This window comes from Apus apus, chromosome 5, assembly GCF_020740795.1.
Source record: "Apus apus isolate bApuApu2 chromosome 5, bApuApu2.pri.cur, whole genome shotgun sequence".
NCBI classification, from domain to species: Eukaryota; Metazoa; Chordata; class Aves; order Apodiformes; family Apodidae; genus Apus; species Apus apus.
Window position 1 is genome coordinate 18,382,157 of NC_067286.1, and position 13,188 is coordinate 18,395,344.

Here is a 13,188-nt window from a genome sequence, read left to right on the forward strand (position 1 = left end):
ACTCCATGAGAAGAGGAAGGAAAGAGCAATTCATTTTCTCTTGGTAGGATTTCAGAAAAATACAGAAGGGGGTTTATACGCAGTAGTATTTGGGGTTTTTTTAAGAGGTATGGGGCATTTACTCCACGGATTTTAGAACAAATTTATTAGTATCACCACAATCAAAACTTCACTGTAGGGGACTGTGAAGCAGAAGAAAACAGTCCTTACACTAAGAGTAACACAATGGTTCTCCAGCAGCAGCTCAACTGACTGGATAAATGTTTGTAGCCTTCACAATACACAAAATAAAGTGCATCCTGAATGCAAGAACAGTGATGTATGGTACACAAGGAGCTCAGTCTGCCAGAAACTTTGTGTTTGGCAACAGTCCATTGTTCCAAAAAGGATAGATGCCACTGAATTATGGTATATTACAGGAGACAGTGTGGAACAGTACAAGGAATGAAGAAGAAAACTCAAGCCAGCCTGACCAGTATCCTAACACGGGCACTCCCAACAGTGAGAGAGATACCTCATACATTTCAAGTGGGTTTTTGGGACCATGATCTAGCTCATCTTCACTAGCAGCCCTGTGCTACCATCACTGTAAGCCCAATGCAAAGCAGCCAGAGAAAGCATGTCAGCAGAAGGGTTTGGGAAAGGACAAGTGCTCAGCTGTGCCAGGTGAAGTGTCATTGTCCCCCAGTTTAAAAGCAGATACAGAGATCGACTGTGCAGCTCACTCACAGACAGGCAGAGCGCCTGCAGCACAGCCAGGTACGAAACCCTGCCTTTGTGCACAGCAGGCTGTGCCTTGCTCACAATAACATCCTACTATTCTTAAGTGCCAGTAGAAGGAAAACAGCACTACGCCAAGCAGTGGGAGAAACCCCTCAAATCTTCTTGTTATACAAAGCCTGAAGGAATGTGCATTATAGAAAGATTTACTTTGCTGGCATGAAATCAAGACAACCTTCAAAGAAGCCAGAAACCCAAGGAGAGGCAAAATATTTCCAAGTAGTTCCACTTTCCTCACACAAGCCAGGAAAGATCAGAGAGAGGGTCATAAATAATGGACTCATTCTTTGCATATACTCTTGCTGGTGCACCAGTGTCATCTGAAGATGGAAACTGATAGTGAACCACTTCTGCATACTCAAAGATACCCTAAAAAGGACCTTGTTGTGGAATGGAAGTGCTCGGTTTCTGAAGTTCAATCTCTTGTAATTTACTAATTTCTTTACTAAGTCTGCAAGTATAAGAGCTCTTCTAAGAAAAATCAGATTTCTGGTTATAAAAGCCTCTGTAAAATAACAAAGAAATGCATTTCAAGATGCAATGGCTAAAGGTAGCTTATTCAAATTAAGGTAGCTATTTAAACATCAAAGTAACCAACCATTGACAGAACTCCCCTAGAACACAACGAGTCCCCATTATTTGATGTCTTCAAAGCAAGACCAGAGGATCCTCCTCAAATACACAGTCTAGCTTAAGTCACAGTTAATGGTTAGATGCTGAAATTAGTGCTAATGAAAATAGCCTTTTCCCAGACATTCTTACTGTGAGCAGTTATGGTCACACCAAAATTCGATTATGATTAATTTAATTGAGAATAGGTGCACAGAAGTGCTGGTAAGAGTAAGAGACCTATTTCAGGGAAGCTTGGCTTGCTTAAGCTGGCAAAATACCACCTGATAAGGAACAAGATCACTGCCTGCAAATACACTCACTTGAGGAGCAAGAAATTAGAAGAGCCATTTAAACGACAGGATTATCTTGGTGCAGAAATGAGAAAAAACAACCATGAACACTTCCATGGCTGGAGGTTAGGAAAATCTGAATATGGAGCAGTTATGATCTGGAGCAGCCTCCCAGTGAACGAACTGAAAGAAGAGAGGAAAGCAGATAAAGACAGAACCTGAGAGTCTGGAGAAAAGTCTCCTGCTCCATATGTTGATTCCTCAGCAGCAGGGAGACTTCCCTGGGATTGAGGCTTGGAAAGTCAGACTGTGTTGTCCAGCTCAGAGCTCAGATAGTAAGATAGTAACTGTTACTGATAGTACTGATAGTACTGATAGTAACCAGCTGTTACTGGAGGAAAAGGATTTACTTGGGGTTTTTTTGCTGTTTATTTCTAAAACAAGTTTTTATTTTGTTTAGACAGAAACACAACTTCTGTTTTTCCTTAGTTCTCCAACAGCTCTGGGGAACACACAGCAGGAACAATACACAGTAAGAAGAGATCATTTTGGATCCAACCTTGAATAGCCTGCACAGTCAGACAGGGCAGCATGAGTAGCTCTCTACTCTTTCTGGTGGTGATTTCACACATGTTCTATTGTAAGATCCTTTGCCTCTTACCCACAGAGGAAGGGGAAACTAACAGGTACTAAAGAACCAACATTAAAGCCCAAGAGGTTCAGACAAACAAGCAGCAGTGCTCTGCAGTAGCCAGGCAGCACCAGCTGCTGGGTTGTCAATCTCTAAGTAGCATTCTTCTTTCAACTGACTAGATTCACAGGCCCCAGATTCAGCAAGCCTTTCTGCAGCACACCAAAGTCATTAATCGTATGAAAGTTAAAGGCAATATCATAGCAACCTAGTAAGGAAGCTGTTTGAGTTGCTCTTGCTCTCTCTTCTTCAGAAGCAGCTCACCACAAAATCATTAGAACATAAACACTAGGACTCAGGAGAGCTTGTTTACCCTTTTGACAGTTCACCTCCTACCCTTAGCCTCATCTCTTTAGATCAGGTTCCATCTCTTACCAGACATACACAGGGATCTTGGAGAGAATGTCTATCATTAGTGGCTTAGCAACATCTAAAATTACTTTCCCGCTTAGACCAGAAGCCTTCCCTTCATCTTGCAATATGAGGCATTTGAATTGGAAGCTGTGAGAGCAAACTATCACTAAGAGGCATCATTCCTTAAAAAATAACAGACTAACACTAACAGAAGTAACCAGAAAAAAATATTCAGGAAGCAAAAGTCCTAAGCTTTCCATAGCCACTCCATTGGCCTGCACTCACCCCCTCTGTACACAAAGCCTCCCCTCTTCGGAAAGCGTAAAGAGACTCCTGTGTGCTAAGAACTGTAGTGTGAAAACAAAATTGTGTGTTGATGATGTTGAATTGATTTAATGAAGCAGTTTCAATTCCACCTTTCCTTCCTCCCAACTCCACCAACCCCACCAACTCCTTCCAAGAGGGAAATTTGTTTGGCTTAATAGGGAGGGAAAGAAAAACCAAGCTAAAAATAGCCATGCCATTTAAAGCTATGAACAAACAGTATGAAACAGGAATGCAATTAATCTGCCCACCAAATTCCTACACTGCTTTCTCAGTCCATTCTTCAAAACATTTCCGTAAGTATCAAATACCCAGACTTATCTCTGCAGAGCCAGGGGTATCCCAGAACTACCTGCTTCCTTGCAGGTAAGATAACTGCCCTTGGTGTAAGAAAGAACAGGTTATGAGACTGGATGAACCAAAGATATAATCCAAAATTGTTAAGTACTAGAACATTTGGGTAATATCTTTGCATCCTATAAACCAATATGAACAAAAATTAAGAAAAATGCACCAACAGAACACAGAAATCTTGTTTTCCTTTACTGCGGAACAGACAAGTTACATGATCTCTTAAAAACTACCTTCCCACTAAAAAGCACTTGCACTGTTATCCCCATTTTAAACGCCACTCACATCTATTCCTGACAGCAATAGCTGTCAACACTGGAAGAGCAGAGTGATCAGCCATCCTTTCCAACCCGGGCTGGGAGCCAAAGCAAGGCTGGCTTATATACTGGCAGTGCAGAGCCAAACAAACTTAGTATCATAGGATCAGGGGTTGGAAGAGACCTCTGAAGACCATCAAGAGCAACCCCCCTGCTGCAGCAGGAACACCTAAGGCAGATCAAACAGGAGCACGTCCAGATGAGTCGTGAAAGTCTCCAGAGGAGAAGACTCCACAACCTCTCTGGGCAGCCTGTTCCAGTGCTCTTTAATCTATTCCATTCCCTATGCTACACCATTAGCAAGCAAGCAGATCAAACCCCAAGGAGTATCCTTGCAATCTGAATATTAGAACCCTAACTTGATTTTAACCTATTCTTTTTCCACTATATCATCAGTGAGATTTAGATAATGTCATAAGCGTCACATGTACTATCCTATCAGTGCAGACAGAAGCCTCTTGGCAGAGTTGTCTTTCATTCCCTCACTCCCAGTTTCCCATAGCATGAAGCATCACAGCATGATGCCACGGAGTGCTACAGACACTGCTATGATATACAATATGAATTACATTTTAAAAAAGAAAACCACCTCCCTCCTCTTACAGCAGATGAGCCTTCTGGAAGGAGAAAGGAAATGCCTCACTTTCATCTAAGAGTTCAGAGGGAATGTTTTATAGCCATCAATCCTATCAAGATCTAATTCATTGACTTACTATTTTGAGACAGGCTGTGCAGCCATGAAACAGCCAGGCGCTGAAAAAAACCTTTGCCCAGTGACTTTTGGAAAGCAAGGTGAAAGATGTTCCTGCTTAAAGCCAACACACAACAAGCAGGCCAGCTGAGTTAAGCAGATGTGACTACATAGGCAAAGCCACAAGAGGAACAAAGCAGCAACTGCTACAACAACCCCACGTGAGGAATGTGAACCCAAGCTCTTTGCAACCTCTGGTGTCACAGGTCCAGGCAAGCACTTTCTCCAAGAGAAGTGAGACACTCAGTGATCAGAGTGGGACAGTGGATGCTGGGATCTCATGCTCACACCTCGGTATCATTGGCATGGTACACAACCTTCTCCCTGCTTTTCCAATCCATACACAGTGCTCACCATCTCATTTTGACTACTAAAATGACTTCAGGCTGTGCAGAAATATTAGCGAAAGACATCTTGGTTAATACTTAGGCTACTTCTTCAACCATTATACTGGAGCATTCACTGGCTCTGTTTACTTTCAGTTTACATCCAAGGTGGGAAGAGTTAACAGAAAGGAAACTGGCACAGAGACTAAGTCATGCTACTGAATTCTCAGAGGGAATTTGCAGGCAGTTCAGTGAGCTGAAACTAGACTTGCAGAGCTCTAAATCAGCTACCAGATCATTCTCCTTTCAACAGGCATACCAGCCAGCATGCATTTATGCCGCTTACTCAGAAAGTCTGGTGGCTAAACAAAAGAACAAGCAAGTCAGAGCAGAAAGTCAAGGGTACTGTGGATGAAAGTTAGAAACAACTGCATCAGCAGGGCTGCCAGTGCAGCATGTACAATGCATCCAGCATCACATCAGGGCTGACCTGTTCCTCAGGGAGCTTTGCTCAAGCAGGTGCAACTGTAGACTCCTGCCTTCTCAAAGGTGCAGTAGTCAAATCTTATAGCATAGAAAAACTTTTGACATCATTCATCTGCAACCTCACGCTTCGCTGCCAGCTATTTTAACAGATGTAAGTAGAGGTGGCTTCCAAAGGTTGAACAGGGATTCAACTTTCTCGTGGCAGTGTAAAGGATCACAAGGGTATGGACATTGACTCAAGTGAATCAGAAAGCAGGATTAAGTGTGTGGAAGCAATCCTGCTTTTGATCTGAAAGCCAAAAACTTCAAAAAGCAGCACAAGCTGTTTCTATGCAGAAATGCATAGTCTAGGGCTCCTGTACAGTACTCAGCACAGTGCATCTCAGGTTTTATGTGCCACCACTGCTCCCAGTGACACCCCTTTACAATGACTCTCTTAAGAAAACATCCACAATCACTACAGATGATTCGTCAGGAATGCTAATTGATATAAATTGGCATGTCTTTGCCACAGCCAGTAGATTCAACCAAATACTTGTTCATGTACCATGAAGTTTCTGATTTGAGTAGTGTTCTCCATCAGCTGACACAGGACATACCTTGCTTAAACCCCTTGTCTTTCCTACATTTTACCCAGCCAAAATTCATGGGCTACATGATCCATTTCCATCAGGGAAAATGTCTGCAGGCAGGATCAAGGATCTAAGTGATTAAGAGAGGAACAGGGTGTGTGGGGAGAAATCACAGACAATCTCTGTCAAGATTATGCTAACTTCAGCAGAGGCAAAGCTCACTTATAGGTTTACTAGAGGATCTCAGAGGAGGTTACAGAGACTGAGCTCCCCATGGCTTTTTAGCTTTCTTGCCATTAAAACAGTCACTTCTGAACAATACTAAATTAGAAAGAAAGAAGGACCAAGCTAACCAAGCTCATACAATGTGGAGTTCCCCATCACACCAGCACCAAGTGTTTTGTACTTGATCAAAGAGAAAGGAACGGAATTAAATGAGTTAAGAAACCTTGATCACAATTATCAGGAAGACAAGTGGTAAAGTAGGGTATAAACACGGCCTTGATCAGTACTTCCTAACACATAAAATATGCATCTCAGGGCATGTCTGTAACACTGGAAGCAGTCTTCCAGCCGAGCAGTTGCTCTTTCCTTCAACTCAGTCTCACTTTTAATTACTTTTGATTAAAAATATTACTTTCACTCAATATTCAATTTCTGAAAGGTATTAAACCCTCCATATGTTGCAAGCTGGCTCTATCCTTCCAGGCAAAACACTAGAAGGAATCTTTCTTATTTTACAAGTCATATATAATTTATTCATCCACAATATTGACAAAGGCTAGAAATCCACATTGTGTCCAGTTCTCTTCCTGACAAGCTTTCAGTAGAGATTCTGGGGCCTTTTCCTTTTAAAGTCTTGCTTCCTCCTGCTATTGTCATTAGTTCTTAGGACAGCTCAGCATATTTACTTCCCTCATGCCCAAACCCATAACCCAAAATCTACACTAAGTCAACATTCAATGCCATGTAACTGTACAAGTGTCCTATGCTCCCTTAAGCACTTAGTATTTTTTTTGTTCATTGAGTCCTCAAGTTTTCCTCAAAGCAAAAACTTGCACATGCATAGATTTGCTCCTACCCTTCTAGTCTTACACATGGATTCCACACAAGAGATACATGACTGACATATTCAGCTCTCCCAACCAGCCCAGGACAGGTAAATAATTGTCTGAAAACCAGAGATGGCTTTGCAAGCAATTGTTATGCCATCATTTTAAAGATGCAAAATATCAAAATCAGCTGAGTGAGTTTTACTAAGTTATTGGCAGAAGAGAATGATTGATGAAAAGAATCACAGGCAAGTTACATGGAAATTCACAGATACCTGTAGGAGTAGAGAAGTATTTTATTCACTGTATTTCTTTTAGGCAGAAATCAAAGAGTTTGAAGGAATGAGGATTTTCAGAAGTTTTCACTTGTTATCCAAACAGCACTGAATTAGCTAGCTCCCTTAAACTGCTGGGAAAATTTCAGCCTCTATTTTACCTAGGAACAGACTCAAGAACTTTTCAGCACTGAGACACCCTCTCATCTGCCACTGCGTATGAAACACTTGGAGTATTGTGTCCAGTTCCAGGCTCCCCAGTTCAAGAGGGATAGGGATATACTGGCAAGAGTCCAATGGAGAGCTACAGAGATGATTAAGGGACTGGAACACCTGCCTTATAAGGAAAGGCTAAGAGACCTGGGGCTGTTCGGTTTTGAGAAGAGAAGACTAAGAGGGGAATTTATTAATGTTTATAATTATCTGAAGGATGGATGTCAAGAAAGGGCCAGTGATAGGATGTGGGGAATAGGATGAGGGGAAACGGCACCAAGTTACAACACAGGAAGTTCCATCTCAACATGAGGAAAAACTTCTTTACTGTGAGGGTGAGGGAGCACCAGAACAGGCTGCCCAGCGAAGTTGTGGAGTCTCCTTCTCTAGAGACTTTCAAGACCCATCTGGATGCATTTCTGTGTGACCTGCCCTAGGTGTTCCTGCTGCAGCAGGGGGGGCTGGACTTGATCTTCAGAGGTCCCTTCCAACCCCTATGATTCTATGACTCTATGACTAAATGCCATACACATATGATGTATTTGCTTCTGGCAATCTGAACAAGTAGTGAAGTTTGATCTTCTTGCCTAAGCAATAATTTTCTCTTCTCTTTGTATTTAAATTTTTCTTTCTGAATCTGTTCTCAGGTACAAAGTATTTTGTCCAATTCTTATATTTGACCATTGAATGAATAACCAGAACACACACTCAAAGTGCAGAGTCTTTCATCATCCCACCACCGCAAATGTCAGCACAAGGTGTGCAGGTGGCCAGAGGAGCTTGCAAGGGTAAACTTGAAGCATGAGCATTTCAGGGTAGGGGTAAAGGTATGCATCCATTTGGCTTGGCATTGTTAAATCCAATATTTTTGCAGAATTAAGCAAACTGACAAAGTATACATAAAGAAAAATATTATAATCACAGATTATATCTAATAAATCCTCACTGAGGAAAACAGAGTGTGTGTAGGAGAAACTCACTGTGACTGGTGGTTTTGCAGATGACACACAAGGTGCAGCTGGAAGTAGCTTTTGATCTCCCACAGCAATAAGAGCCGTCCCTTCAGTGCTGCCACTGGAAGACACAAAACAGATCCATGAGTAAAGCAGGCAGGTGGTGACAAGGAGTCACTTCAGGAACAGACTTTTCAATCCAGGATTACAGTTGGCTGCTTCACAACCCCCTTTACTCTCCCCTTTGTACTTCCCCATACACACTTCAACCTCAATAAAGTTTGTTACTAAAATAAAAACAAAATTTAGGTCACCAAATAAAAATTGATTTATTGGAGCACATTTCCAATATAGAATTTAAAACCATTTAAAAGAGGTGACTTTTTCTCATTGAATCAACACACAAACTGATCAAGTGACTGTGAACATGCAATGGCAAAAGACATAAGGCATGCTGGACATGCAGAGGGAAGTCCAGGTAAAGAGTGCCTATAGAACAGCAACTTGTAATTTATGGTCCACCAGCATCCTAAGAAACAAACTTTGTTGCTCCTAGGGAAAAATGCACAGAAAGTTTTCAGAAGAGAGCATAAGTTTATGTTTCCTATGCAGAGCAAAAGTCATGGCAAGGGAGTGTAAAATTGATAAATATTTCTAATCATTCAAGTTTCTGAAATGAACAAATGCCAACAAAGCAAGCTCAGCTGGCAGGAGTACTTTATGCAACAAATACCCACATATGAAAAGCACCTTTTGTTAGGACAGGTAAAATTACACTAAGTGATGCTGCACAGGAAAAAGTAAGGTTGTAGCTATACTCAAATCCATAGCAACATTGAAATGCATATCCAACCAACAGTTTAGTTCTACCTACAGAAGCAGCAATAAGGTCTGTACTGTAGAAAAAACCTTTTGGAAAAAAAAATAAATAACCCCTTCCTCTTCTATTGCAGGTTTCTCATTATAGTAGATAATGAATTACACCACTGCTTTGTGCCACAAGATGCTCCTTAGCATTGTTTCAAATTGCAGACAGATTTTAGTTAAGCACAACACTATTAGCTCCACTGTAAATTACTTAGGATTAAAAAGCCAGCCCCTACAAAAGAACTATGACATCCTTACTGACCACAGTCAACCAAGATTGCAGTTTATCTACCTACCTGAAAACATCTGGTCTGTAGATCAATTGTGCCTGGTTTACTCTTAGTTTTTGTTGTTTTTTATTTAATTTTGCTATTTCAGGTGCTGTACTGGTTTGGTGGGATTTTTTTGTAGTGGGGGAAGGGCCCCAGGGGTGGCCCCAGTAAGAACCCAGTAAGAAGCTGAGAGGCTCCCCCTGCTCCTAAACCAGCCAAGGAGCCATTAGACTGGCAATAGATGAGCCTCTGTGATTAACATACGAAAGAACTGAGGTAAAAGCTGAGCAGAGCCAGCAGTTAAGAAAGAAGAGCTGAGCTGGAGAGGGGAAAGGCAGTGCTGGGGTGAAGATCCTGGTGGTTGGTGAGCAAGAAAGGGAAGAAGGTGCCCAAGCAGAAGTTTCCCTGCAAGCCATGGCGAGATGGCAGCTGTCCCCCTGCATTCATGGAGGAACATGGTGGAACATTCCCTGATGGCTCCAGGAGGCGTGAACTTGGCCAGTGGACTCAGATCATGCAGCTATGGAAGACCCCACAGCAGGGGAGGTGACTGTTCCCAAAGCAGCCTGTGACTCTGTGGGAAGCCCAGGCTGGAGCAGCTCCGGACCTCGTGGGAAGGACTCATGAAGGAGAGGTTCGTGAAGGACTCTCTCTCATGGGAGGGACCCCGTGGGGAAGCAGGGAAGGACTGTAAGGAATCCTTCTTCCTGAGGAAGATGGCATGGCAAGAACCACCAGCCTATGAACTGACTCTAAACCCCATCCCCTGTCCCCCTGTGCTGCTGGGGGGAAGGAGGGAGAGAAACCAGGAACAAAGTAATTTGAGGCCAGGAAGAAGGGAGGAGTGAGGTAACATATGGAAGCTCTGCTCCTTGTGTTGTCAGTGTCCTGTGTGCATTTGATTAGTGTGAAATTAAATTATTATTTTTTCCCCAAGTTGAGTCTCTTTTGCATGTGACCTTAATTGGTGAAGAACCCTCCTTGTCTTTTGTCCCATGAACAGGAACACATTTCATGCCTTATTTTTCCTATAGGAATGCAGGAGGATGTATGTATCTGAAGTTTTATCTACTTTGCTTTCAACACTGTCCAGCTCCAGAGACAAGGCAGAGGAGATGCAGAAGCATGGACATTACACTGCCTCTGGTGAGGCTGTAGTGTCGTGTATAACCCAGGGGTGCCATTGTGCCTGATAAAGGACATTAACAAAAGCCAGGTCACATATGGCTATTCAGGCTGCAATCCTACCTCCTTTAACAGAGGTTGTCACTGACATCAGAAGTGCCAGCATTACACTAATGAGGGGATGTGATCTCAGCAGGCTGCATCTAAATCTATTCTTAGACTCTACAAGACATGCAAAATCCTCCTCTTTGAGTACTGCAGCAATTTCCCTTGATGTGTCCAACATGTGAGCCCAGGTAACTACAGTTTCAGCAAAGAAGGTCACCACTAATGCTGTAACCTTGTTGTAGAAGGCCACCAGATTTGTCAGGCATCACCAGCAGACAGACCAGGACTCCACTTTCCTCTGCTATATAACGCCAGGCAAAACATTTTGTCTGCTTGCATTTCACTTTCATTCTCAGGTTGTCTCCTTTTTTGACCAAGGACCACCTTTAAGATGGCACAACGAGGCCTCTAAGGATTAACTTTAGTAACAACAGGGAAGTCAGCTGCAGTGTAACTCCAATTAGTGCTACAAAGCTTCCCTCAAACCCAGCTACATCAGACATCCTGCTCCAGAGACCAGAAGCTTGTATTCAATCTTTCTGTCCTGGCTTGCGTCAAATTCTTACTGGCTCTCTAAAACAGTCACAGATTCATGGAATGGTTTGGGTTAGAAGGGACCTTTATGAAGGTCATCTGGTTCCAACCCCCCTGCATGGGTGGGGACATCTCCCACTAGATCAGGTTGCTCACAGTCACATCCATTCTTACCTTGAACACTTCCAGAGATGAGGCATCCACAATCTCCTTGGGATACCTGTTTCAGTGTCTCACCACCCTCACAATAAAGAACTTCTACCTAATATCTATCCTAAATCTACCTTCTTTCAGTTGAATAGTGTTAGCCTTTGCCCTCTCACTACATGCCCATGTTAACAGTCCCTCCCCAGCTTTCCTGTAGGCCCCTTCAGGTACTGGAAGGCCACTAAACAGTCTCCCCAGAGCCTCCTCCAGGTAAAACAACCCCAACTCTCTCAGCCTGTCTTCATAGGGAAGGTGTTCCAGCCCCCTATGATCTTCATAGCCCTCCTCTGGATCTGCTCAAACTGTTCCATGTCTTTCTTATGCTGAGGACCCTAGAGCTGAACATAGTGCTTCAGGTGGGGTTACATAAGAGTAGAGCAGAAGGGGAGAATTCACCTCCCTCAAGCTGCTTTTTTTGCAGCCCAGCATATAGTTTGCTTTCTCGGCTACAAGCACACATTTCTTGGTCATACTCAGTTTTCCACCCACCAATACACCCCCAAGTCATTCTCTGCAGGGCTGCTCTCAACTCACATATCACTTATCCTGTATCTATGCTTGGGATCACCTCAACCCAAGTGCAGGACCTTGCACTTGATCCTGTTGATCCTGAACCGTGTTTGCATGGACCCTACTCTCTAGCCTGTCCAGGTTCCTCTGGGATGGCCACCCTACCTTCTCGAGTATCAACAACATTACTCAGCTTGGTGTCATCCACAAACTTCCTGAGCGAGCACTCAATCCCACTGTCCATGTCCCTGACAAACATGTCAAATAATGCTGGTCCCAATAAGGACCCCTGAGGGACACCACTTCTCAGTGATCTCTATCCAAATATTGGACCATTGACCACTACTGTCTGAATATGACCATCCAACCAATTCCTTATCTACTCAATGGTCTACCCTTCAAATCCATGTCTCTACATTTTAGAGAAAAGGATGTTGTGCAGGACTGTATCCAATGTTATGCACAAGTCCTGGTAGATTACATCAGTTGCTCTTCCCTTATCCACTCATGCTGTAACCTTGTTGTAGCAGGCCACCGGATCTGTCAGGCACAACTTGCCCCCTAGTGAAGCCATGTTGGTTATCATCAATCACCTCTCTGTTTTCCATGTGCCTTAGCATAGTTTCCAGTAGGATTTTATCCATATCTTGTCAAGCACAGGGATGAGACATACTTGTCTGTTTAAAGGCAAAGACTGAATTTGGCAGTTAGGAGATACTTAATACCACGATATGCTAATATTGCCTGAGTTTTCACTCTTTTGAGACCAGCCACTTTTTTTTTTTTTCTTTCCCCTTAAACCAGAAAATAGCTTCACCCTCCTTATTTTGAGGTAAGACCCATGTGATAAACACCATTCTGCACTCATTTGGGCAGCAATCCTGAGAAACAACCATTGTCAAAAGAGACAGCATTAATGGCATTGAATGGTGACTCTACAAAGGAGGAAAGGCTTTGCTGTAATCTCTTCTTGCCAGTGCTCACACAGATATCCAGGACTAGGTATTTCCAGGGACAGCAGGCAGCAGGGAATTGCATCAACTTCTGTCACAACGGCACACGGGACATGTGTAGAACTACTCAACTTCCCTGCCTTGAAGGAAACAGAAATTCCTTGTGCCACACAGCTTAGACACAGCCACCTTCAGCAGTGTCAAGGTGCATTTTTCAGTGTCTGCTCTGCTTTCAACTACTTCAACTATATCAGGAAATGTACTG

General features: G+C 43.0%; 1 protein-coding gene across 1 annotated transcript in view; it reads right to left on the reverse strand.

The window, feature by feature from the left end:
* Positions 1-13,188, reverse strand: part of TSPAN4 (tetraspanin 4) — a 421,128-nt gene that overhangs the window by 343,277 nt on the left and 64,663 nt on the right. The window contains exon 2 of the mRNA XM_051620365.1: positions 8,375-8,468. The gene's annotated coding sequence lies outside the window, so the exon portion shown is untranslated. The remainder of the gene's footprint in view (positions 1-8,374; positions 8,469-13,188) is intronic.